This window comes from Schistocerca cancellata, chromosome 9 (assembly GCF_023864275.1).
Source record: "Schistocerca cancellata isolate TAMUIC-IGC-003103 chromosome 9, iqSchCanc2.1, whole genome shotgun sequence".
Classification (NCBI taxonomy): Eukaryota; Metazoa; Arthropoda; class Insecta; order Orthoptera; family Acrididae; genus Schistocerca; species Schistocerca cancellata.
Genome location: NC_064634.1, coordinates 127,278,808 through 127,303,449, shown reverse-complemented (window position 1 = coordinate 127,303,449; position 24,642 = coordinate 127,278,808).

The window sequence follows — 24,642 nt, the reverse complement described above, 5'->3', positions numbered from 1 at the left end:
GCGCCGTCACAGCATGGCTTCAAGATGGCTGCTACACTTGACGTTCGTTATGATCTCATTCCTTTCCCCCATCTGCACCTATTCTTCGAACATATCCGCATACTCTACACCTCCCGCCGCCTTGATCCCCCTCACCCCCTGGTTGCTCCTCTCCTCTCCCATCCCCGCCTCCTGCCACATCTCGTCTTCACTGTTGTGTCCCCCCCCCTACCCTCCATCTCTACACCATCTCCTTTCCCAAGGTGGCTTCCATCAACTCCCCCTCCTGGCTGATGCACTCTCTCCCTCCATTTATCCCTCCTATCAACTCTGATCCTCACCCCCCCCCCTTTCCTCTGTCCTTTTCTTGGGCGCCCTCTCTCCCCCTTCCATCCTCTTTTTTCCCCACCTACCCTCTCTCTGCCCTCCTTCTCTCCCCTGAGTCCTTTTGCATTTCCCTCCTCTGCCTTTTCCCATTCTCTCTCACGTCTGCCCGGCCCCTCCCCCCCCCTTATGAGTCCTCTCCCTCCTTTGGTTCCCCCCCTTTCGTTTTTCCCTTCCTCCCTTATTGCTTTCGCCCTCATCTGTCCAGGTCCACTCCCCCCCCCTCCCCACCCCCCATCTGCCCTAGGCTATGGTATGTCCTCTCTGTGCCGACATTTTAGTGCAGTGTTTACAGTGAGAGTTCAGTGTTGTGTCTTTTCCAAAGGGTTGCGAACGGACATCATACTGTCGCTGGGTGTGATTTAATATCTCTTGCGAACAGAAACTGGACTGTCGCCATGTTTTTTAATTGTCTGTCTACTATGTTACCTGTCTGCATCCTGTGTATTTTTATTCGCTTTGCCAAACCTTTGCTTTGTTTTAACTTCACACAATTTTCAGCCGTTTTACAGTTTAAGTCCCCGTTTTTATCGCCTGCTTTTATTGTTTCTTAACTTCTCCTTACGTTTTAAAAAAGTCTGTAGGCTGCAGACCAGCGTAATAAGCTGCTGCCAGCCCGCCCCCTTCGGGGGAAATCGAAATACAATAAAGGGGAAAAAAATTGACGTTCGTCAGAAGCAACGTGCTGTCATAGAATTCCTGTGCTGTGAAAACGAGACAGTGGGAAACATCCACAAGAGGTTGAAAACGGTGTATGGAGATGCTGCTGTCGATCGCAGTACAGTTAGTCGGTGGGCAAGCAGGTTACGTGATGAAAGCGGGCACGGCAGTATTGAGGATTGTCCTCGCAGCGGCAGGCCTCGTTCTGTACACACTCAAGACAATGTACAGTGAGTTAACTAATTGGTGACTGCTGACAGACGCATCACAGTGAACGAATTGTAACGCTACGTTGGGATAGGGGAAGGAAGTGTTTGCAGAATACTGAAAGTGTTGGCGTTAGAAAGGTTTGTGCCAGGTGGGTTCCCAGGATGTTGACATTGGCTCACAAAGAAACAAGAAAAACGTTATGCAGCGAACTTTTGGAACAGTACGAGAATGATGGAGATGAATTTCTTGGAAGATTTGTGGCAGGTGATGAAACATAGCTCCATAATTTTTCACCAGAGACAAAGAGGCAATCAATGGAGTGGCATCACGCAAATTCACCCAAGAAAAAAAAAATTCAAAACCACACCTGCTGAAAAAGTTATGGCTACGGTGTTTTTCGATTCCGAAGGATTCTTGCTTGTGGACATCATGCCAAGTGGAACCACCATAAATTCTGATGCATATGTGACGACACTGAAGAAACTTCAAGCTCGACTGAGTCGTGTTCGACAGCATCGGCAAAAGCAGGATGTTTTGCTGTTGCACGACAATGCACGGCCACATGTCAGTCAAAAAACCATGGAAGCGATAACAAAACTCGGATGGACAACACTGAATCACCCGCCTTATAGTCCTGACCTGGCTCCATGTGACTATCATCTCTTTGGGAAACTGGAAGACTCTATTCGTGGAACAAGGTTTGTAGATGATGACTCCCTTGTGCACGCTGCCAAACAGTGGCTCCAACAGGTTGGTCCAGAATTTTACCGTGCGGGTATCCAGGCGCTGGTTCCAAGATGGCGTAAGGCAGTTGAGAGGGATGGAAATTATGTGGAGAAATGAAAATATTGTTCCTAAAGGATGTATGTACACACTGTAAAACTTTCAAACATGTAGAATAAAAGATGGATTTTTTAAAAAATAGTTTGCATTTCTTTTGAAGTGACCCTCATAGTTACTCAGCTCTGTGCATCGATTTCTAGCTCTGCATGCTGTTTGAACAGATGTTCGTGTTTATGTTCATTGAGTCATCATGCATACCTTGTTATTTGTCTCCGTGATTTTAGGTATAGTATGTTGCCCTGTCTGTTCTGTGGTGATTTTGAAGTAACTTGTTTAGATTAGATTAATACTAGTTCCATGGATCATGAATACGATATTTCGTAATGATGTGGAACGAGTCAAATTTTCCAATACGCGACATAATTAAGTTAATTTAACAACATACTTAAGTTAATATAACAACTTTTTCATTTTTTGTGTTTTTTTATTTTTATTTTTTTTAATTTTTTATTTTATTAATATTTTTTTTTTAATTTATATCTAAAAATTCCTCTATGGAGTAGAAGGAGTTGTCATTCAGAAATTCTTTTAATTTCTTCTTAAATACTTGTTGGTTATCTGTCAGACTTTTGATACTATTTGGTAAGTGACCAAAGACTTTAGTGCCAGTATAATTTACCCCTTTCTGTGCCAAAGTTAGATTTAATCTTGAATAGTGAAGATCATCCTTTCTCCTAGTATTGTAGTTATGCACACTGCTATTACTTTTGAATTGGGTTTGGTTGTTAACAACAAATTTCATAAGAGAGTATATATACTGAGAAGCTACTGTGAATATCCCTAGATCCTTAAATAAATGTCTGCAGGATGATCTTGGGTGGACTCCAGCTATTATTCTGATTACACGCTTTTGTGCAATAAATACTTTATTCCTCAGTGATGAATTACCCCAAAATATGATGCCATATGAAAGCAACGAGTGAAAATAGGCGTAGTAAGCTAATTTACTAAGATGTTTATCACCAAAATTTGCACTGACCCTTATTGTATAAGTAGCTGAACTCAAACGTTTCAGCAGATCATCAATGTGTTTCTCCCAATTTAATCTCTCATCAATGGACACACCTAAAAATTTGGAATATTCTACCTTAGCTATATGCTTCTGATTGAGGTCTATATTTATTAATGGCGTCATACCATTCACTGTACGGAACTGTATGTACTGTGTCTTATCAAAATTCAGTGAGAGTCCGTTTACAAGGAATCACTTAGTAATTTTCTGAAAGACAGTATTGAAAATTTCATCAGTTAATTCTTGTTTGTCAGGTGTGATTACTATACTTGTATCATCAGCAAAGAGAACTAACTTTGCCTCTTCATGAATATAGAATGGCAAGTCATTAATATATATTAAGAACAACAAAGGACCCAAGACTGACCCTTGTTTAACCCCATTCTTGATAGTTCCCCAGTTTGAGGAATGTGCTGATCTTTGCATAGTCTTTGTCTTAATCTGCTGGCCAACGTTCTCTCTCTAAAGATTTGCCACGGTTTATGTTGCCATGGTTATAATGTGCCCAGTTGTCACGCATGGCTTTATCAGGGTCCCATGCTTTATCTAATGTTTCTTTTTTAATTTTTGTCTTCGTTTTAAAATTCTTATGCAAGAAAACCAGCTGTTTCTCAGTTTTAATATTTGTTTTCGCGATGTTTTAGAAAATAATGGACTCGGGTATCACTATTTTCCACCATTTTAAGCATGTTGTGAGCTCCAGTTATTGGTAAGATCGCAACGAGTTGTTTATTACATACCTTTTTGCAAGAAAATACAGTTCCTTTCTGTAGTTCTCTGTTAGCGAAACTTATTTCCTAGCGTGTACCAGCTTATTGGAAAGTCTCCATTAGTTCAACAATGGTTACAACAGAACTTTACTTGTTGTGTAATCCAGTCAGACAGCCGCGCGGGGTAGCCACGTGGTCTTGGGCGCCTTGCCACGGTTCACCCGGCTTCCCCCGTCGAAGGTTCGAGTCCTCCCTCGGGCGTGGGTGCGTGTGTTGTCCTTAGCGTAAGTTAGTTTAAGTTAGATTAAGTAGTGTGTAAGCCTAGAGACCGATGACCTCAGCAGTTTGGTCCCATGGGAACTTACTACCACCACCAGACACTTATCTTTCTTGTTTGTTAACAGCTCTACTAAGTTGCTGCTAGCGTGTTCCGTGATGGTGGCTGCTTTCCTCGTGAGCCTGGCTTACTTGTGGCCGCGTTCACGGCTTTCGAGAATTTCCAAGCCGGGCTTGCTATTTGTTGGCAGTTGCGTGTCCTGGCTGTTTGTGCTCTAGCTGAGTATCTTCCGTTATCTGATCTGCATTGTGAAAGAAATTTAGCTGCCGGCCAAGTGGCCTTTAATTAACTTTTGCCTTTAATGTTTAAGCATATTGTAACCTTGTTATAAGTTCTATTGTAAATTTTTTGGTGTAGTCCTTTTGAGGGTCTGCCTAATGTCTTGAAGAAATTTATGTAGAACTGTTTAAATTATTCCAATTGGCGGGTTTATTTAAAATTGTTTGATTTAAAAATTTTTGAAAAGACCAATATTGTTATGGTCCTGTTTCTATAATTTCTTTTTATTATTAGTAGTGTAATTCAGTGGCTGTCTCATTCACCATTTTAAGCGCCTTCATCTTTGTAACGGTAAATTAACTTCAAGTTTCCTACCTGCTTTTCAAAAGAGACCTGATATATATATATATATATATATATATATATATGTGTGTGTGTGTGTGTGTGTGTGTGTGTGTCCAAGGATAAATTATGTCAGTTAAAGGGGCCTAGTCATTCCATGTCATTTCCCTAATTCTGGTAATTTACGATTTCATTGTTAGCAGAGAGTGGTTGCGTTCTTATTGGCTAATCCCCGGGCAGGGGGGAAGGGGGGAGGGGGGGAGGGGGGGGAATGTCAACGCCTGTTACCATCATTTGTTCTTATTAAGCGTAATATTTCTAACAGAACCATGGCCAGTGTTGAGGCGAGGAGTTGTGCAGGCTTCTATGGAAGCCTTTACATATGCTGATGAGCAGCTAAACTAAATGAGTCACATGTCTCTTCTTATTTTAGTGGCAACTATCGTTGCTCAGCTGTTACATTATTATCTACACATGCCAAAAAAGTTTTCCACCACCTCGGTTCCGAGAGTTTCGGAACCTGTAGAGAAAATTGAAATAGAGATCAACATAATCATCATTTCCGCCCTTTTTATTGCTCACGAAAACCACACATTGCATGTTGTACCACCAAACAGCAAGACCTTCAGAGGTGGTGGCCCAGATTGAAGTATGCACCGGTACCTCTAATATCCCGTAGCACCTCCTCTTGCATTGATGCTTCACTACATTCGTCGTGGCATACTATCCACAAGTTCATGAAGGCACTCTTGGTCCAGATTGACCCACTCCTCAACGGCGATTCGGTGTAGATCCCTCAGAGTGGTTGGTGGGTCACGTCGTCCATAAACAGCCCTTTTCAATCTACCCCAGCCATTTTCGGTAGGGTTCATGTCTGGAGAACATGCTGGCCACTCTAGTCGAGCGATGTCGTTATCCTGAAGGAAGTCATTCACAAGATATGCACGATGTGGTCGCGAATTGTCGTCCATGAAGACGAATGCCTCGCCAGTATGCTGCCGATATGGTTGCACTATCGGTCGGAGGAAGGCATTCACGTATCGTACAACCGTTACGGTGCCTTCCATGACCACCAGCGGAGTACGTCGGTCCCTCATAATGCCACCACAAAACAGCAGTGAAACTCCACCTTGCTACACTTGCTGGACAGTGTGTCTAAGGCGTTCAGCATCCAAACACGTCTCCGACGATTGTCTGGTTGAAGGCATATGCGACACTCGTTGGTGGAGAGAACGTGATGCTAATCCTGAGCGGTCCATTCGGTATGTTGTTGGGCCCATCGGTACCGCACTGCATGGTGTCGTGGTTGCGAAGATGGACCTCGCCATGGACATCTGGAGTGACGTTGCGCATCATGCAGCCTATTACGCACAGTTTGAGTCGTAACACGGCGTTCTGTGGCTGCACGAAAAGCATTATTCAACATGGCGTTTCTGTCAGTGTTCCTCCGAGCCATAATCCGTAGGTAGCAGTCATCCACTGCAGTAATAGCCCTTGGGCAGCGTGAGCGAGGCATATCATCGACAGTTCCTGTCTCTCTGATTCTCTTCCATGTCCGAACAACATCGCTTTGGTTCACTCCGAGACGCCCTGACACTTCCCTTGTTGAGAGACCTTCCCGGCACAAAGTAAGAATGCAGACGGGATCGAACGGCGATATTGACCGTCTAGGCATGGTTGACGCTGACGCTGGAATGACGAGCCTGTCCTTGGCTCGTTGTGGTGCAGTTTAGACAAAAATGTGTCACTCCTGCGGTTCCTGTAAGAGAGAGAAAGATATATTACCACTCTTGTCGATTGGTCCTAGCTGGTGTAACTTGAAAAAGAGAAAGACACACTCTGTTGAGGGATTAGTAAAACTTAGTCCCTCAGCAGACCAGGCCAAAGCGTGGTTGGCCTGTGATGAGGTTGTTGGCCCAGTCCACGGATGAGCCGTTTGTGGGAGCGTCCCGTCTACTCGTAGAACTTCCTGGCGATGGCGCGAAACCTGTCTCGGAGAGGCAGGTTCCTGGTGTCCTCGTGGAGTTGGCGCGTCGAGAAACGCCTCGGAAGATGCATAGCAGTCTTCAGGGCGCGGTTCTGTATCCGCTGCAGAGTCACAACGTGAGCATCTGCGGCTTTCCCCCAGACCACGGCCGCATACTCTTAACAGTGGGCGAACCAATGTTAGGTAAAGCGTGATGCCGTTTTGCGGTGGCAATGGCGACTGCGGGTTTAGCAGCGGATACAGGGCGCGAAGGCGTCCTATTGCTCTCCCTTCCACATCACGGATGTGATGCTTCCAGGTGAGCCTGCGGTCTAGGGTAACCCCTAGGTATTTCGCCGTCCCACTCCATGGGATAGGTTCTCCCAGGATTTCGACCAGCGTAAGCCATGGCGGCAGAAGTCTTCGGGTGAAGACGACTGCCTGACTCTTTGTGGCGTTGAATTTCAGCCGCCACTTTGTTGCCCATGAGCCCAAGGCGTCGCACCCGCGTTGAAGGCGGTTTCTGAGCACTTGGTCGTTCATGCTGTGAGTTAACAGGGCTGTATCATCCGCGTACAGCGCCAGTTCAACTCCTGCCACTTTCGGCGCGTCGGCAGTGTACAGGGAGTACAGCGAAGGGCCGAGAATCGACCCCTGCGGCTAGGCATGTTTGAACTACAGACAACAAGAGCCGTGTGCTTCCTTCCGGGTGGAATGACTGGAACTAATCGGCTGTCGGACCCCCTCCGTGTAATAGGCGCTGCTGATGCATGGTTGTGTACAGCTTTGTGCGGGTTTAGTGACATCTCTGAACAGTCGAAGGGACTGTGTCTGAGATAGAGTACCCATTGTCAACGTGTATCTCCAGTAATTCTGGGAACAGAGGTGATGGAAAACGCCGGCCGCTGTGGCCGAGTGGTTCTAAGCGCTTCAGTCCGGAACCGCGCTGCTGCTACCGTCGCAGGTTCGAATCCTGCCTCGGGCGTGGATGTGTGTGATGTCCTTAGGTTAGTTAGGTTCAAATGGTCCAAATGGTACTGAACACTATGGGACTTAACATCTGAGGTCATCAGTCCTCTAGAACGTAGAACTACTTAAACCTAACTACCCTAAGGACATCACACATATCAATGCCCGAGGCCGGATTCGAACCTGCGACCGTAGCGGTCGTGCGGTTCCAGACTGAAGCGCCTAGAACCGCTCGGCCACGCTGGCCGGTGGTTAGTTAGGGTTAAGTAGTTCTAAGTCTAGGGGACTGATGACCTCCGAAAACACTGGCTATACAAAGAAATGTGTTGATTATACCAATAAAAAGAAACAATTGAGCTTAAAACGGATCAATAAAATTAAGAAAATAGTAATCTTCAGTTGAAATAGGGCAACTAATTGCTTGTATTCATCCAAGAACTTTGATAACGCCGTTACAAAGTTTATTAAATATCCTCAGAACTCAGAATTTTAATAACAAGAACAATCTTAAAGTCTTGGGAAGGGAACCGAGAATTTGAGTCAAAAGAAATCGTAATACGAGGTAAATCAATTTAAAATGAGTCTTTAAAAATAAAAACAAATGAAACTTCTTGCAGATTAAAACTGTGGGCCGGACCAAGGCTTGAGCTTGGGACTTTGTCTTTAGCGGACAAGTGCTCTACCAAGTAGTTACGTTTCACAACCCGTCTTCACAGCTTTACTTCCACCAATACCTCACCTCCTGCCTTCCCAACTACATAAAAGCTGTCCTGGACACCTTGCGAGACTAGCACTCTTGGAAGAAAGGCTATTGCGGAGATATGGCTTAGTCATAGCTGGAGGATGTTTCCAGAATGAAATGTTTACTCTCCAGCGCAGTGTGCGCTGATATCAGACCTCCTGGCCTATTCAAAGGCTATGGCTAAGCCATGTTACGCAGTTCCTTTTCTTCCAGGAGTGCTAATCTTGCTACATTCCCAAGAGAGCTTCTGTGAAGTCTGGAAGGTAGGAGACGAGGTACTGGCGGAAGTAAACCTGAGAGGGCAGGTCGTGAATCGTGCTTGGGTAGCTCATTCGGTAGAACACTTGCCCACGAAAGGTAAAGTTCCCAAGTTCGAGTCTCAGTCTGGCACACAGTTTTAACCTCCCACGAAGTTTCGTATGAGGCACACTACACCGCAGAGTGAAAATCTCATTCCAATAAAAATAAATATTGTAATTCGTAAAGCTTCAATCGGTAAACAAGCCAACAGAAAATTCCAGTCCTCAGGTTTGCGCTGTCACAGAAGAGCGGAAAAAAGTCTGTATCGATCCTCTCCAAAACTTGCTGAAACAAGGAGCTGAACAAGCTCGCGCAGGCACAGCCGTAGTTCCCAAAACACACAACCGTTGTGGGCAAATGTTCAGGAAGACGCTCACATCATTCACTTCCTCCTTTTTTTTTTCTTTATTGTGATTTTAAAACCTGTAGAACAGGTAGGCTGGCAGCAGCACAATACTCCGCTCTTCAGCCAAAGATAGCACAATGATATAAACAGAGAAGATACATGACTTGGAAAAACGGCGGGAAAAAACAGTAGACACATGAACATAAAAAAACATGAAGCCGTTCACATTCGATGACAATCCACACTACAAACTGTTGACACGAAGCACAAACACTGAAGATGACGATGGCACTGGTGAACGATGGAGTGTGACGGTGAACACTGAACACTAAACACGACGGCACACACGAGACACTGATGGTGATGATCTCCGGCGCGCGAATGTCCACTTAGCGTGTGCGAGTCCGGGGACCTGCCAAGAGGGGAATAAGGGTGAGGTAGGGTAGAGGGGAGAACAAGGATGCCAATGGCTGAGGAGATGGAGGGAGGAGGAGAGGGACAGGGGAGAGGAAGCCCGGGGGAGGAGTGGGGAGAAATGGAGGAGGGAGGGAAGAGAAGGGAGGGAGGGTGCCCAGAGGAGCAAACACAGGAGGAGGGTGGGAGGATCAAAGTTGGTAGGAGGGGTAGACGGAGGGGAGGAGGGCATCATCAGGGAGAGGGAGCTGGCGGAAGCCACCTTGGAAGAGGGTAAGGAGGGTGGAGAGATGGAGACTGGGTGGGACGTGGGAATACAGGCGCGGCAGCGGGCGGGGGTGGGAGAGGATCGGGGAGACTAGCGGGTGAGGAGGATCGAGTTTGCGGGAGGTCACTTCCTCCTTATATCGGCCAGGGCTAAAAACGGTTGGCCCTGCACGCTTCCACAGCCAGTGCACCAGCGCATCCAACGACCGCTTGCAACAGCTCGTGCCACTTAGCCCATTGTATATTACAGCTGGAAAGGCTCCAGCCAGCACGCCCACTTGCTCCTGCAGTTCGGCACTGCTACAGTACGCCGCACTTGCCAGCGCGCGACTAAGTTGACTCTTCCGAACCTCTTCAATACGATCCTGAAAACAACTGGCGTCTTCAAGCTTCACAGGCGGACAGACCAAGCCCTCTCTATTTTACAATAATGCTACACCAATGATAAAATACATGGCTCAGGCTTAACCTCAGCTAGTCTTGTTAGCAGATAGGTTTCTAACCAAGAGACTGACAGACCTTACTAGGCCCCAGATAACATGGCATCAACTTCTTCGAGATCGTTTTATCCTGCTGCCCTTGGACTCCAGTTTTTAATAAAAACAATACCACCCACTTTCAATCTGGCAGGACGCTGAAAACAGACTGAATCCGACTGCGATGGCAAATACCTTCAAGATTCACAGATGGGCAGGACGCGACATATTGCGAGATGCTCCTGAACCCATTGCTGGGCAACCAGCACAGATAACGTTTAGAGAAAGGCTGTCGATATGAGCTGGCATGGCTCACATACGTAAGGTAATGCAGAAACAGAGCGAAAGATATAATTGACAATTACACTGTTGGAAAAAAAATTAGTACACCTGTAACGACGACGTCAGTTTTGACTCGATGATGGCATATGCTGCCTGGGAGATAGTAGACGTGTAGTAATGGTTTCAACGTCGTCTGCCAACAGACAGTGTACTGGCATAGCTACCAGTGCGCCATCCCCTTAAGAAGGAATGCAAAAGGTCAGAAGGTCTTGAATGTGAGTTTGTTCACATCATTCTCCTCCCCCCCTCCCCCCCCCCCCCCCCCAATCGCTCCCGTCGCAACGAAACAAAATTTCGATGCAGACCTCCATGAGCGGTAAATCAAAATTGAGTTGATGTTAGCGAAGTATATAAGATTCTTTAGGGGTTGTACCTCGCTTAAGTTATTTGGACCATAGGAAACAAAATGGCGGCCATTTGAAAAGAATAGGGGTTTTTCATCGATTTTTCGAATTCGTCGGCCAGGTAAAAATATTTATAGTTGATGGATCGGAATGAAAGTTGTACAACTCGTAGACAATTTAGTTAGCTTCATCGGAAACAAAGAATCATGCCAATCGGTTCAGTAGATTTCGAGATAAACGCGTTTGAAGTTCTGACTACATATAAATTCAATATTATGCAACGTACGTTCAATCTGCTATTCCGTGTCCATAAACTAGTCCTTCCTCTTCCTCACAGAGGGAGTTATGCCCGATCTGGGCCAACCCGCCCTGCTTCAGATTTGAAGTTACCATGTTGTTGTTGTTGTGATCTTCAGTCCTGAGACTGGTTTGATGCAGCTCTCCATGCTAATCTATCCCGTGCAAGCTCCTTCATCTCCCAGTACCTACTGCAACCTACATCCTTCTGAATCTGCTTTGTGTATTCATCTCTTGGTCTCTCTCTACGATTTTTACCCTCCATGCTCCCCTCCAATGCTAAATTTGTGATCCCTTGATGCCTCAGGACATGTCCTACGAACCGATCCCTTCTTCTAGTCGTACCACAAACTTCACTTCTCCCCAATCCTATTCAATACCTCCTCATTAGTTACGTGATCTATCCACCTAATCTTCAACATTCTTCTGCAGCACCATATTTCGAAAGCTTCTATTCTCTTCTTGTCCAAACTATTTATTGTCCATGTTTCACTTCCATACATGGCTACACTCCATACAAATACTTTCAGAAACGACTTCCTGACACTTAAATCTATACTCGATGTTAACAAATTTCTCTTCTTCAGAAACGCTTTCCTTGCCATTGCCAGTCTACATTTTATATCCTCTCTACTTCGACCATCATCAGTTATTTTGCTCCCCAGACAGCAAAACTCATTTACTACTTTAAGCCTCTCATTTCCTAATCTAACTCCCTCAGCATCACCCGACTTAATTCGACTACATTCCATTATCCTCGTTTTGCTTTTGTTGATGTTCATCTTATATCCTCCTTTCAAGACACTGTCCAGTCCTTTGCTGTCTCTGACAGAATTACTATGTCATCTGAGAACCTCAAAGTTTTTATTGCTTCTCCCTGGATTTTAATACCTGCTCCGAATTTTTCTTTTGTTTCCTTCACTGCTTGCTCAATATACAGATTGAATAACATCAGAGAGAGACTACAACCATGTCTCTCTCCGTTCCCAACCACTGCTTCTCTTTCATGCCCCTCGACTCTTATAACTGCCATCTGGTTTCTGTACAAATTGTAAATAGCCTTTCGCTCCCTATATTTTACCCCTGCCACCTTTAGAATTTGAAAGAGAGTATTCCAGTCAACATTGTCAAAAACTGTCTCTAAGTCTACAAATGCTAGAAAAGTAGGTTTGCCTTTCCTTAATCTTTCTTCTAAGATAAGTCGTAAGGTCAGTATTGCCTCACGTGTTCCAACATTTCTACAGAATCCAAACTGATCTTCCCGGAGGTCGCCTTCTACCAGTTTTTCCATTCGTCTGTAAATAATTCGCGTTAGTGTTTTGCAGCTGTGACTTATTAAACTGATAGTTCGCTAATTTTCACATCTGTCAACACCTGCTTTATTTGGAATTGGAATTATTATATTCTTCTTGAAGTCTGAGGGTATTTCGCCTGTCTCGTACATCTTGCTCACCAGATGGTAGAGTTTTGTCAGGACTGGCTCTCCCAAGGACGTCAGTAGTTCCAATGGAATGTTGTCTACTCCCGGGGCCTTGTTTCGACTCAGGTCTTTCAGTGTTCTGTCAAACTCTTCACGCAGTATTATATCTCCATTTCATCTTCATCTACATCCTCTTCCATTTCCATAATCTTGTCCTCAAGTAAATCGCCCTTGTATAGACCCTCTATACACTCCTTCCACCTTTCTGCTTTCGCCTCTTTGCTTAGAACTGGGTTTCCATCTGAGCTTTTGATATTCATACAAGTGGTTTTCTTTTCTCTGAAGGTCTCTTTAATTTTCCTGTAGGCTGTATCTATCTTACCCCTAGTGAGATAAGCCTCTACATCCTTACATTTGTCCTCTAGCCATCCCTGCTTAGCCATTTTGCACTTCCTATCGATCTCATATTTTGAAACGTTTGTATTCCTTTTTGCCTGCTTCATTTACTGCATTTTTATATTTTCTCCTTTCATCAATTAAATTCAATATTTCTTCTGTTATCCAAGGATTTCTACTAGCCCTCGTCTTTTTATCTATTTGATCCTCTGCTGCCTTCACTACTTCATCCCTCAGAAAGGGCACGGCCGATTTCCTTCCCAATCCTTCCCTAACCCGAGCTTGCGCTACGTCTCTAATGACCTCGTTGTCGACGGGACGTTAAACACTAACCACCACCACCACCACCATCATCCCTCAGAGCTACCCATTCGTCTTCTACTGTATTTCTTTCCCCCATTCCTGTCAATTGTTCCCTTATGCTGTCCCTGAAACTCTGTACAACCTCTGGTTTAGTCAGTTTATCCAGATCCCATCTCCTTAAATTCCCACCTTACCGAGCGATAAAAAAAGTCATTTCGAGAAAAACGTGTTTGTAGTTTTGACTACATATAAATTCAATATTATGTATCTTACGTTCAATCTGCTATAAGCCCATAAACTAGCCCTTCCTCTTCCTCATAGAGGGCATTCTGCTCGATCTCGGCCATCCTGGGCCGCTCGTACGGCCGGTGACAAACGATGTTCGGTCGCTTGACTCCGATGGTTGTCCGAATGCATGGCGAACTGCGTCGAATAGAGTCCCAGGGTGACGTTTATGGTTGTCATGGTCTTCAGAGTTGCTGAATACCCTTCGTTGAAGTTGATCACTGCCAGGAAACTCGCAATCACCACAGTCTTCGCACCAGAATGCAAATGCTTGGCTGCTAACTTCCAAACACACGCGTTCAAACCTTCATTTGAATTTTGTGTGTTTCCTCCCAAACACCGGTGCAATAACTCGTCCTCCGAAAGGGCCTCATAGATCGGATGAATCACTTTTTGAACTTCTTTGGAGAGCGGCTGGTCGTGTTGATATTCGTCCAGATGTCCGGTAGCCTCTGCAATGCGCCACTTGCACCAACTAGTTTCCCCAGCCGGAAAATTTTGGTATTGTGGGTGATCATCCGTCGAACACTTGTGGAAATACGTTGCCCAAATTGCCTTCTCCATCTGTTCCACCGAACTGCAATGCCGTCGGATTGCCAAGCCGTAGTACGTCGTAAGCTCCTTGATCACTTTATCAGTTTCAGTCACGGGCAAGCACATAGGATAATTTTTCGCGGCTACAAAGTCGAAATTCCCGAAAAAAAACTGGTGCATGATAAAGGCCGATTTCAGGTAGGTACATGTTTTTGTTGAACCGCGAATAACAAACATTTCCGTTTCGTGTTCGGAAAAACCGTTCCTGGGGTGGATTCTAAACGCTTTTATGGATCCAAAAATGCAATTTAAAAAAAATCTTTTTAAGCCAAAAGATAGTAAACTACCCCTTAACGACCGTGAGCAGCGGCGTTTCCGTAGGGTTGTCAGTTCTAACAGATAAGGAAGACTGCTCGAAATAACCGCGGGAATCAATGTCGGACATACGGCGAACGTATCCGTTTGGACGATGCGGTGAACTGTGGCGTAAATGGGGTTTGGCAGCAGACGACCGACGCCAGTGCCTTTGCTAACAGCACGACATCTCCTGCAGCTATTCTCCTGGGCTCGTGACCATATCGATTGGGACCTAGACGACTGGAAAACCGTGGCATGATTTCAGAGCTGATGGTAGGGTTAGAGAGTAGCGCAGAGCCCATGGAGCCAACGACCGAAGCAGCCAACGAGGCACTGTCCAAGCTGGTGGTGGCTCCGAAATGGTGTGAAGGTACCGGATCCTCTGGTCGACATGAACTGCTCATTGACTGGAAATGGTTATTTTCGGCTACTTGACCATTCCAACCTTACATAGGCTTCATGTTCCCAAACAACGATGGAATTTTTATGGATTACAATGCGCCATGTCATCGGGCCACAGTTGTTTATGATTGGTTTTAAGAACATTCTGGACAGTTTGAGCGAATGATTTGGCCACCCAGAACGCCCGATAGAAACCCCATAATATACACTCAGGCTCATAAATTAAGGATAATGCCGATATATGGAGAAACAACGATCTGGTGGGCGGTTTGCGGTTCAAATCGGCTCGGGGTATACCCATGTGGTGCTTCTGACCTGCTATCGTCGCACGGTGGCGCTAGCAGCAATCCACATACGCAGAGGTCTGTTAGTGCATGTCAGACTACGGTGCAGCGAGTAAGTGTGCAGACTGTGTGTTGAAAATGGCTCGAAGAACACATATTGATGTTATGAGGGGTAGAATACTAGGGCGACTGGAGGCTGGTCATATACAGCAGGTCATAACACAGGCACTCCGTGTGCCACAAAGTGTGATCTCAAGATTATGGCAACGATTCCAGCAGACAGGAAACGTGTCCAGGCGCTACAGTACGGGACGTCCACAGTGTACAACACTACAAGAAGACCGATATCTCACCATGAGTGCCCGCAGACGGCCACGGAGTACTGCAGGTAGCCTTGCTCGGGACGTTACCGCGGCCACTGAAAGAGTTGTCTCCAGACACACACTCTACAGACGACTGAACAGACATGGTTTATTCACCCAGAGACCTAAAAGGTGCATTCCACTGATCCGTGGCCACAGGAGAGCCTGTAAAGCCTGTTGTCAAGAACACAGTATGTGGTTACTGGAACAGTGGTCCCAAGTTATGTTCACGGACGAGTCCAGGTATAGTCTGAACAGTGATTGTCGCCGGGTCTTCATCTGGCGTGAATAAGGAACCAAATACCAACCCCTTAATGTCCTTGAAAGGGACCTGTATGGAGGTCATGGTTTGAGGGTGTGTGGGGGGGATTATGATAGGTGCATGTACACCCCTGCATGTCTTTGACAGAGGAACTGTACCAGGTCAGGTGTATCGGGACGTCATTTTGCACCAGCATGTCCGCCTTTTCAGGGGTGCAGTGGGTCCCACCTTCCTCCTGATGGATGATAATGCACGGCACCACCGAGCTGCCATCGTGGATGAGCACCCTGAAACGGATATCAGGCGAATGGAGTGGCCTGCCTGTTCTCCAGACCTAAACACCATCGAGCTCGTCTGGGATGCTCTCGGTCGACGTATTGCTGCACGTCTTCAAACCCCTAGGCCATTTCAGGAGCTCCGACGGGCACTGCTGCAAGAATGGGAGGCTATACCCCAGAAGCTTCTCGACCACCTGATCCAGAGTATTCCAACCTGTTGTGCGGCCTATGTAGGTGTGCATGGTGATCATATCCCTTATTGATGTTGGGGTACATGCGCAGGAAACAGTGGCGTTTTGTAGCACGTGTGTTTCTGGACGGTTTACCCAACGTCACCAATACCGTGGACTTACAGATCTCTGTCGTGTGTGTTCCATATGTGCCTATCCTATTAGCACCAGTTTTGTGTAGTGCCACGTTGTGTGACACCACATTCTGGTCGACCGGATTGGCCGAGCGGTTCTAGGCGCTACAGTCTGTAACCGCGCGACTATTGTTGTTGCAGGTTCGAATCCTGCCTCGGGCATGGATGTGTGTGATGTCCTTAGGTTAGTTAGGTTTAAGTAGTTCTAAGTTCTAGGGGACTGATGACCTCAGAAGTTAAGTCCCATAGTGCTCAGAGCCATTTGAACCATTTTTGAACCACATTCTGCAATTATCCTTAATTTATGAGCATGAGTGTACTTTTTGGAACATAATCGAAAGGTTAGTACCTACACAAAATCCTGCACCGGCAACACTTTCGCAATTGTGGCTCAAATAGTTCAAATGGCTCTGAGCACTATGGGACTGAACATCTTAGGTCATAAGTCCCCTAGAACTTAGAACTACTTAAACCTAACTAACCTAAGGACATCACACACACCCATGCCCGAGGCAGGATTCGAACCTGCGACCGTAGCAGTCCCGCGCTTCCGGACTGCAGCGCCTAGAACCGCTCGGCCACCGCGGCCGGCTCGCAATTATGGACGGTTACAGAGGCAGCATGGCTCAGTATTTCTGCAGGGAACTTCCAACGACTTGTTGAATCCATGCCACGTCGAGCTGCTGCACTACACTGCACAAAAGGAGATCCGACCCGATATTAGGGGGTATGCCAGACTTTTGTCACTTCAGTGTATATGGCTGTTGATTTATTGATGTCTTACATTCATCTACTGTGTTCAATAAGCTAACGAAATCCGCGCGGGGTAGCCGCGTGGTCTACGGCGCCTTGTCACCGTTCGCGCGGCTCCCCCCTATCGGAGGTTCGAGTCCTCCCTCGGGCATGGGTGTCTGTGTGTTGTCAGTAGTGCGTAAGCCTAGGGACCGATGACCTCAGTAGTTTGATCCCATAGGAACTTACCACCAAATTAACGAAAAAACGGTAACGAAGTATCCCAAGTTGTCAGGACAGTACGCACTTTCGGCTTCGAAACGGCGTCCTCTAACTTCTGTCCACAGTCATACTGAAGCAGCGTTACAGGATTACCACGAAAATATGCAAACGCAGCGATAAGGGAAGACACATAACAAAACCCAGTTAACAAACAACTCATGCCACAATTATGTCAATACAACTGGCAGAAGCAGAAAAAGCAGGTATTAACGAATGTGGAATTTAGTAAGTTTTTCGGGGCACATAATCAAGGTAGTGACAAAACATATGAGGGAGAAGTTGTCTTAGGATTTCTTTGCTGATTGTCCATCTGCCTGCTAGTGGCTCTTTGACAGAAGAGCTAAACATCTGAAAACATAAGAAAACCTAAATAGCCTACTTACACATCTTATCCCCAGCGAGATTAGAACCTAAAACTAAGGCACCCTTCCACTTGAAGTGTAAGGGATCATTTCGGGCCGCGATGGTTGGCGAGTGCCGGTCGCTATTACGAGTGAGACTTGGTGGCTGAGGCACACGAGAAAGCCAGGCCGCGGCGTGTACGTCATAACAGGTCTTATGAGCGCCAGCAGTCGTCTCCGGCGTGGAGCGAGTAATTACTTCGGACGAGTTTAATAATTCTTAAGTGTTTGTTTAAATGCATGTAAGGTCTCGGTAGCACCCGACAAAGTTAAGACCAAAAGTGGGTCCCTTTTCATTGACATATTGATATCCCGTGGACTCTGCACGGAGCCGAGCGCACGCGAAGAACGGAGAACGACGCGACTAGTGTGACGTCACGAGTTCGTTGCACGGCCTGCGTATCTCGTTGGTCCCGTCGTGGGGCCCATTTGTGCAAACATGACGTCATTTTGACGTCACACGAATTTATCAAAGAACGCAGGAACTGCTATCGACTTTCGTTAATATTCGATGCTGAGTGCTTGGGAATCTCCATATTGGATTCTGCGATTTTGTATCGTAATATGAGTCACGCGTGCTGCGAAAGTATGTCGTTTCAAGGCAATGGAACATTGACGATTTATAAACACACGTCATTCTTGTTACGATTTATTACACTTAAACGTCACATAATGACGTATCGGCTGCTGAAGCCCTCATGCGATGTAAGATACTGTACAAAGAGCGGAATTCCAGTACTTCGTCGTGAAATTGTAGACTGCTGATGAAGGTGCCTCGGGGCCTGCCACATCCTTCTTGTTTTTCGCCTTCGTGTTTCTAAAAGGTTCTCGCACTTTGTTATAAAGCTAGTAGAAGTATATTGCTTCTACAATATTCGATGTTGTGTACAGTGTGTAGTCTTTCTTTCTCTGTCTGTCTGTCTGTCTCTCTCTCTCTCTCCCTCTCTCTCTCTCTCTTTCTCTCTCTCTCTCAGGTGTGAGTTGTCGTTGTCAATAACTTGCAAATTAAGCACGAAACAATAAATATTCACACGTTGATCATCTGGTAAAGCGAACTACCACTCAGAATAAAAAGCGCATAAAAGATTAGTATATTTGCAATAGAATAAGAGGTAATTTAGTCTCAGTCATCTATAAAGTGTATAAAAGCAATTGACGAGCTAGTTCTTTAAGGACTTTTTTTTTTCAAACAAACGTATTCAATTAAAGTACATTTCTAATCACTAATATTACGCTTTTCGTCATTTTATTGGAACAAATTTTACCAACAGCGGTGTGTTTTCGTGATATCCTCTCTACACTGGTGTTTTGAAAGAGCATTTTTTCATTACACATAAGATAAATGAGCTGCTGCTTTAATTTATCTGCTAGAACGGCTGCCCAACTTTTCCAATTACAGACCAACTCCTGAAACTAGTCTTCTAAGCTTCTAAAAATAAACTTGTTTTATTTTATGGTGATGTTTGGTTTGTGGGGCGCTCAACTGCGCGGTCAGCAGCGCCCGTACAAATTCGCAAATTTTTCACAATCCAATGTAGCCACTGTCACGAATGATGATCATAATTATGAAATGCTGAGGACAACACAAACACCCAGCCCCTGGGCAAAGAAAAATCCCCAACGCGGCTGGAACTTGTTTTATTGATATACCTTAATGAATGCTGTTGAATGTATACGTTATTGGCTTCAGTGCTGCCTCGTAAATCAGTAGGTCGTCTCAATTGCGGGGTTGATGAAGGCGTCTTGGAAAAATAGTAGTACAACTTTTTCAGTAAGTTTCAAAATCTTTCATTTGCTAACTACGCCTATCAGTAGTTAGTGCCTTCAGTACTTAGAATCTTTTTATTTTAGCTGGCAGTGTTGGCGCTCGCTGTATTGCAGTAGTTCGAGTAACGAAGATTTTTGTGAGGTAAGTGATTCATGAAAGGTATAGGTTATTGTTAGTCAGGGCCATTCTTTTGTAGGGATTATTGAAAGTCAGATTGCGTTGCGCTAAAAATATTGTGTGTCAGTTTAGTGATGATCAGAATAAGCACGTTCAGTTTTGCTCAGTTGTTTGAAAATCAAATAACGAAGGGGTTTTCCAGCAGAGTCATTCATAAATTTTTCTAAGGGGAGGTTTCATAATTTTCATATAGAGCGGTACGTGGCGTTACTAACATAAAAACCTAAACAGCCTACTAACACCTGAAACGATTTAGGGAAATCACGGAAAACCTAAATCAGGATGGTCGGAGACGGATTTGAACCGTCGTCCTCCAGAACACGAGTCCAGTGTACTAACCACTGCGCCACCTCGCTCGGTCTTAACGTACGTTTTCATCATTTTCACCTCGTATGTTCTGAATCAAACGAAAGTCGATAGACAGCTCTTTTCGTCTTCGATACAACTTGTGACGCCAAAACGACGTCACGTTTGCACAAAGTCTTGTGAACTGTAGTGTACCCTGTGAGTGACAGTGACAGTTTGCCTGTGTCCTTGGGACTCGGACTATTTCCACTCTTGAGATAGAGGGCAGGTTTTTTAATCCGGCAGACTGCCGCTGGCCTGGATCGACATGGTGCTCTGCCAAGGCGAGGGGGTTTCCCACAGAACGGCTGGCGTTTCCCGGTACCCTTTGGAAATAAACTACTGAAAGTCTTGGCAGGCAGCAGCACTTCCCAGTAGTGCCTCGAGTGTTAGCAGGGAATGGCCAATCGCAGAGCAACGTTCTGCTCTGGAGGCTGATTGGTCGAAACGTCAGCATATGAGAAGAATGTCGTGCAGCTGTGGACAGCTCGCGAATTTGAGGAAAAGACAACATAGCACCGCTCGTGGAATTTCACGATTTTTAACCAAATTTCATATGCTGCAAGGTTCTCACAGTACTTGTGGTAATGGAAGTACTAATGGTTTGTTTGGTTGTAATTACAAAAGCAACTTGCGCAAGGGAATTTCTCGCGATGACCGAAAAGGGGACTCAAAACCCGCGAAGAAAACTAAGCAAGTGCATCACTGAGTCCAGATTCTGATAGAGCGAAAGGAGAAGCAGTTATGATGAGAAAGTGAAAAAAGGAACAAAGAGTGCCGATGTTAATTGTAAGTTTTCCACTGTGTGTTTCTGTATCAAATTTAGCCCAAATTTACCTCTCACCCTATTACCAATACTATACAGGTGGTCCATTGATCGTGACCGGGCCGAATATCTCACAAAATAAGCGTCAAACGAAAAAACTACAAAGAACGAAACTCGGCTACCTTCAAGGAGGAAACCAGATGGCGCTATGGTTGGCCCGCTAGATGGCGCTGCCATAAGTCAAACGGATATCAACTGCGTTTTTTTTTTTAAATAGGAACCCCCATTTTTTATTACATATTCGAGTAGTACGTAAGGAAATATGAATGTTTTAGTTGGACCACTTTCTTCGCTTTGTGATGGATGGTGCTGTAATCGTCACAAACATATAAGTACGTGGTATCACGTATCATTCCTCCAGAGCAGACGGTATTTGCTTCGTGATACAGTACCCGTGTTAAAATGGACCGTTTACCAATTGCAGAAAAGGTCGATATCGTGTTGATGTGATCAAAACGCCCAACGGGCGTGTGCTATGTTTGGTGCTCGGTATCCTGGACGACATCATCCAAGTGTCCGGACCGTTCTCCGGAAGTTACGTTATTTAAGGAAACAGGAATTGTTCAGACATATGTGAAACGTCAACCACGACCTGCAACAAATGATGATGCCCAAGTAGGTGTTTTAGCTGCTGTCGCGGCTAATACGCACATCAGTAGGAGACAAACTGCGCGAGAATCGGGAATCTAAAAAACATCGGTGTTGAGAATGTTACATCAACATCGATTGCACCCGTACATAATTCTATGCGCCAGGGATTGCATGGCGACGACTTTGAACCTCGTGTACAGTTCTGCCACTGGGCACAGGAGAAATTACGGAACGATGACAGATTTTTTGCACGCGTTCTATTTAGCGGCGAAGCGTCATTCACCAACAGCGGTAACGTAAACCGGCATAATATGCACTATTGAGCAACTGAAAATGTACGATGGCTGCGAAAACGTGGAACATCAGTGACCTTGGCGGGTTAATGTATGGTGCTGCACTATGGGAGGAAGGATAATTGGCCCCCATTTTATTGATGACAATCTAAATGGTGCAATGTATGCTGATTTCCTACGTAATGTTCTACCGATGTTACTACAAGATGTTTCAGTGCATGACAGAATGACGATGTACTTCCAACATGATTGATGTCCGGCACATAGCTCGCTTGCGGTTGAAGCGGTATTGAATAGCATATTCCACGACCATGGCCTGCACGTTCTCCGGATCTGATGTCCGCAGATTTCTTTCTATGGGGAAAGTTGAAGAATATTTGCTATCGTGATCAACCGACAACGCCTGACAACATGCGTCAGCGCATTGTCAATGCATGTGCGAACATTACGGAAGGAGAACTACTCGCTGTTGAGAGGAATGTCATGCATTGAGGTTGACGGACATCATTTTGAGCATTTATTGCATTAATGTGGTATTTACAGGCAATCACGCTGTAACAGCATGCGTTCTCAGAAATGATAAGTTCACAAAGGTACATATATGACAATGGAACAACTGAAATAAAATGTTCAAACGTACCTACGTTCTGTATTTTAATTTAAAAAACCTACCTGTTACCAACTGTTCGTCTAAAATTGTGAGCCATATGTTTGTGACTATTACAGCGCCATCTATCACAAAGCGAAAAAAGTGGTCCAACTAAAACATTCATATATCTTTACGTACTACACGAATATGTAATAAAATGGGGATTCCTATTTTAAAAAAAACGCAGTTGATATCTGTTTGACCTATGGCAGTGCCATCTAGCGGGCCAACCATAGCGCCTTCTGGTTTCCCCTGTGGGGCGGCGGGTGGAATAACATATAAGGCGTGAGTATGCTGCTTCCCCACACCCCCCTCAAGCTAGACGAGTTTTGTTCTTTGTAGTTTTTTCGTTTGATGCTTATTTCGTGATATATTTGGCCCAGTCACTATCAATGGACCACCCTGTATACTCACAAACTGTTATCCAACTTTAACTTGTTTGCTACCCTTTGACTAAACAGAAGCTAATTTGAATCGAACTCGATCTGAATAGAATATGTGTTTATATTAAATGCGCAACTCAAGTAAAACAGTTGCCGGACATGGGGGTTGCACCCCTCTACCATCCTCCACACCTACAAATCCTTAATCCGTCCCATCCTCTGTTATGCCAGTCCCGCCTGGATATCTGCCCCCCTAATTCTGTAAGTCCCTCCAGATCTTCGAGCGTCATGCACTCCGCCTCGCCTTCCATATACGCCTCCTGTCCCCTATGTGGATCCTCTATGACCTCATTCCGTTCCCCCATCTGCTCCTATTCCTCGAACATATCCGCATACTCTAAACCTCCCGCCGCCTTGAACCCCTCACCCACTGGTTGCTCCTCTCCTCTCCCATCCACGCCCCCTGCCACATCTTCACTGTTGTGTCCCACCTACCCTCCATCTCTACACCCTTCATCTCCTTTCCCAAAGTGGCTTCCGTCAACTCCCCCTCCCGTATGATGCCCTCTCTCCCACCATTTATCCCTAACTCTGATCCTCACCCCCTCTCCTTTCTTCCATCCTTTTCTTGGGCTCCCTCTCACCCCCTTCCATCCTCTTTTTTCCCCACCTACCCTCTCTCTACCCTCTTCTCTCCCATGAGTCCTTTTGCATTTCCCTCCTCTGCCTTTACCCTCTCGCGTCTGCCCTGCCCCTTCCCCCCTTATGAGTCCTCTCTCTCCTTTGGTTCCCCCCTTTTCGTTTTTTCCTCTCCTCCCTCCTTGTTTTTCCCCCTCCTCCAGGCCGCCCCCCCCATCTGCCGTTGGCTCGGGAGCGTCATCATTGTGCCGCCATTTTCGTGCAATGTTTTACAGTGAGTGTTTTACAGTGAGTGTTCCGTGTTGTGTGTTTTTTGGGAAGTGTTGCGAACAGCCATCATACTGTCACTGGGTGTGATATTTTATCTCTTGCGAACAGAAACCAGACTGTCGCCATGTTTTTTTTAATTGTGTGTCTACTATGTTACTTGTCTAATTCCTGTGTATTTTATTAACATTGCCAACGCCTTTGCTTTCTGTTTTAACTTTCCGCATTTTCGGCCATTTTACACTTTAAGTCACCGTTTTATCGCCTGTTTTTCTTGTTTCTTTTCTTCTTCCGTTTTTAAAAAAGTCTGTAGGCTGCAGAGCAGCGTACTAAGCTGCTGCCAGCCCGCCCCCTTCGGGGGGAATTGAAAATCAACAAAGAAAAAAAAAACTGTTATCTGGCCTGAATCAAAATTTCCACTTACCTCGCGTTTTGACAACATTGTTACAGATTTCTCGAAAGCAAACAGCAAGCAGGCAGCAGCTAAGATAGATTTATATTTTTTAAATAAAAATTCCAAACATTGTTCAAACTGTCGCATATCATGTGGAGCAATGTGTGATGCATAATGATAAAACTTCCTTAAACAGCTGGATTTGGAGACTAACTACTCCTGAGACACGATATACCAAGACAACGATTTTAGAGTGAAGTATGTATCCAGAAAGACAGCGTAAAACTACGCATGAATGCTGGGATCATTCCCTTGAAAGGGCACGGCCTATTTCCTTCCCCATCCTTCCCTAATCCGAGCTTGTGCTCCGTCTCTAATGACCTCGCTGTCTCCTCCTCCTTGTTGATCTTCACATAAAGCATCGATCTGAACAATACTATGCGTAAAAAAGTGAACAGTGATTTAAAAAGTGCACAATTTAACAGTGAA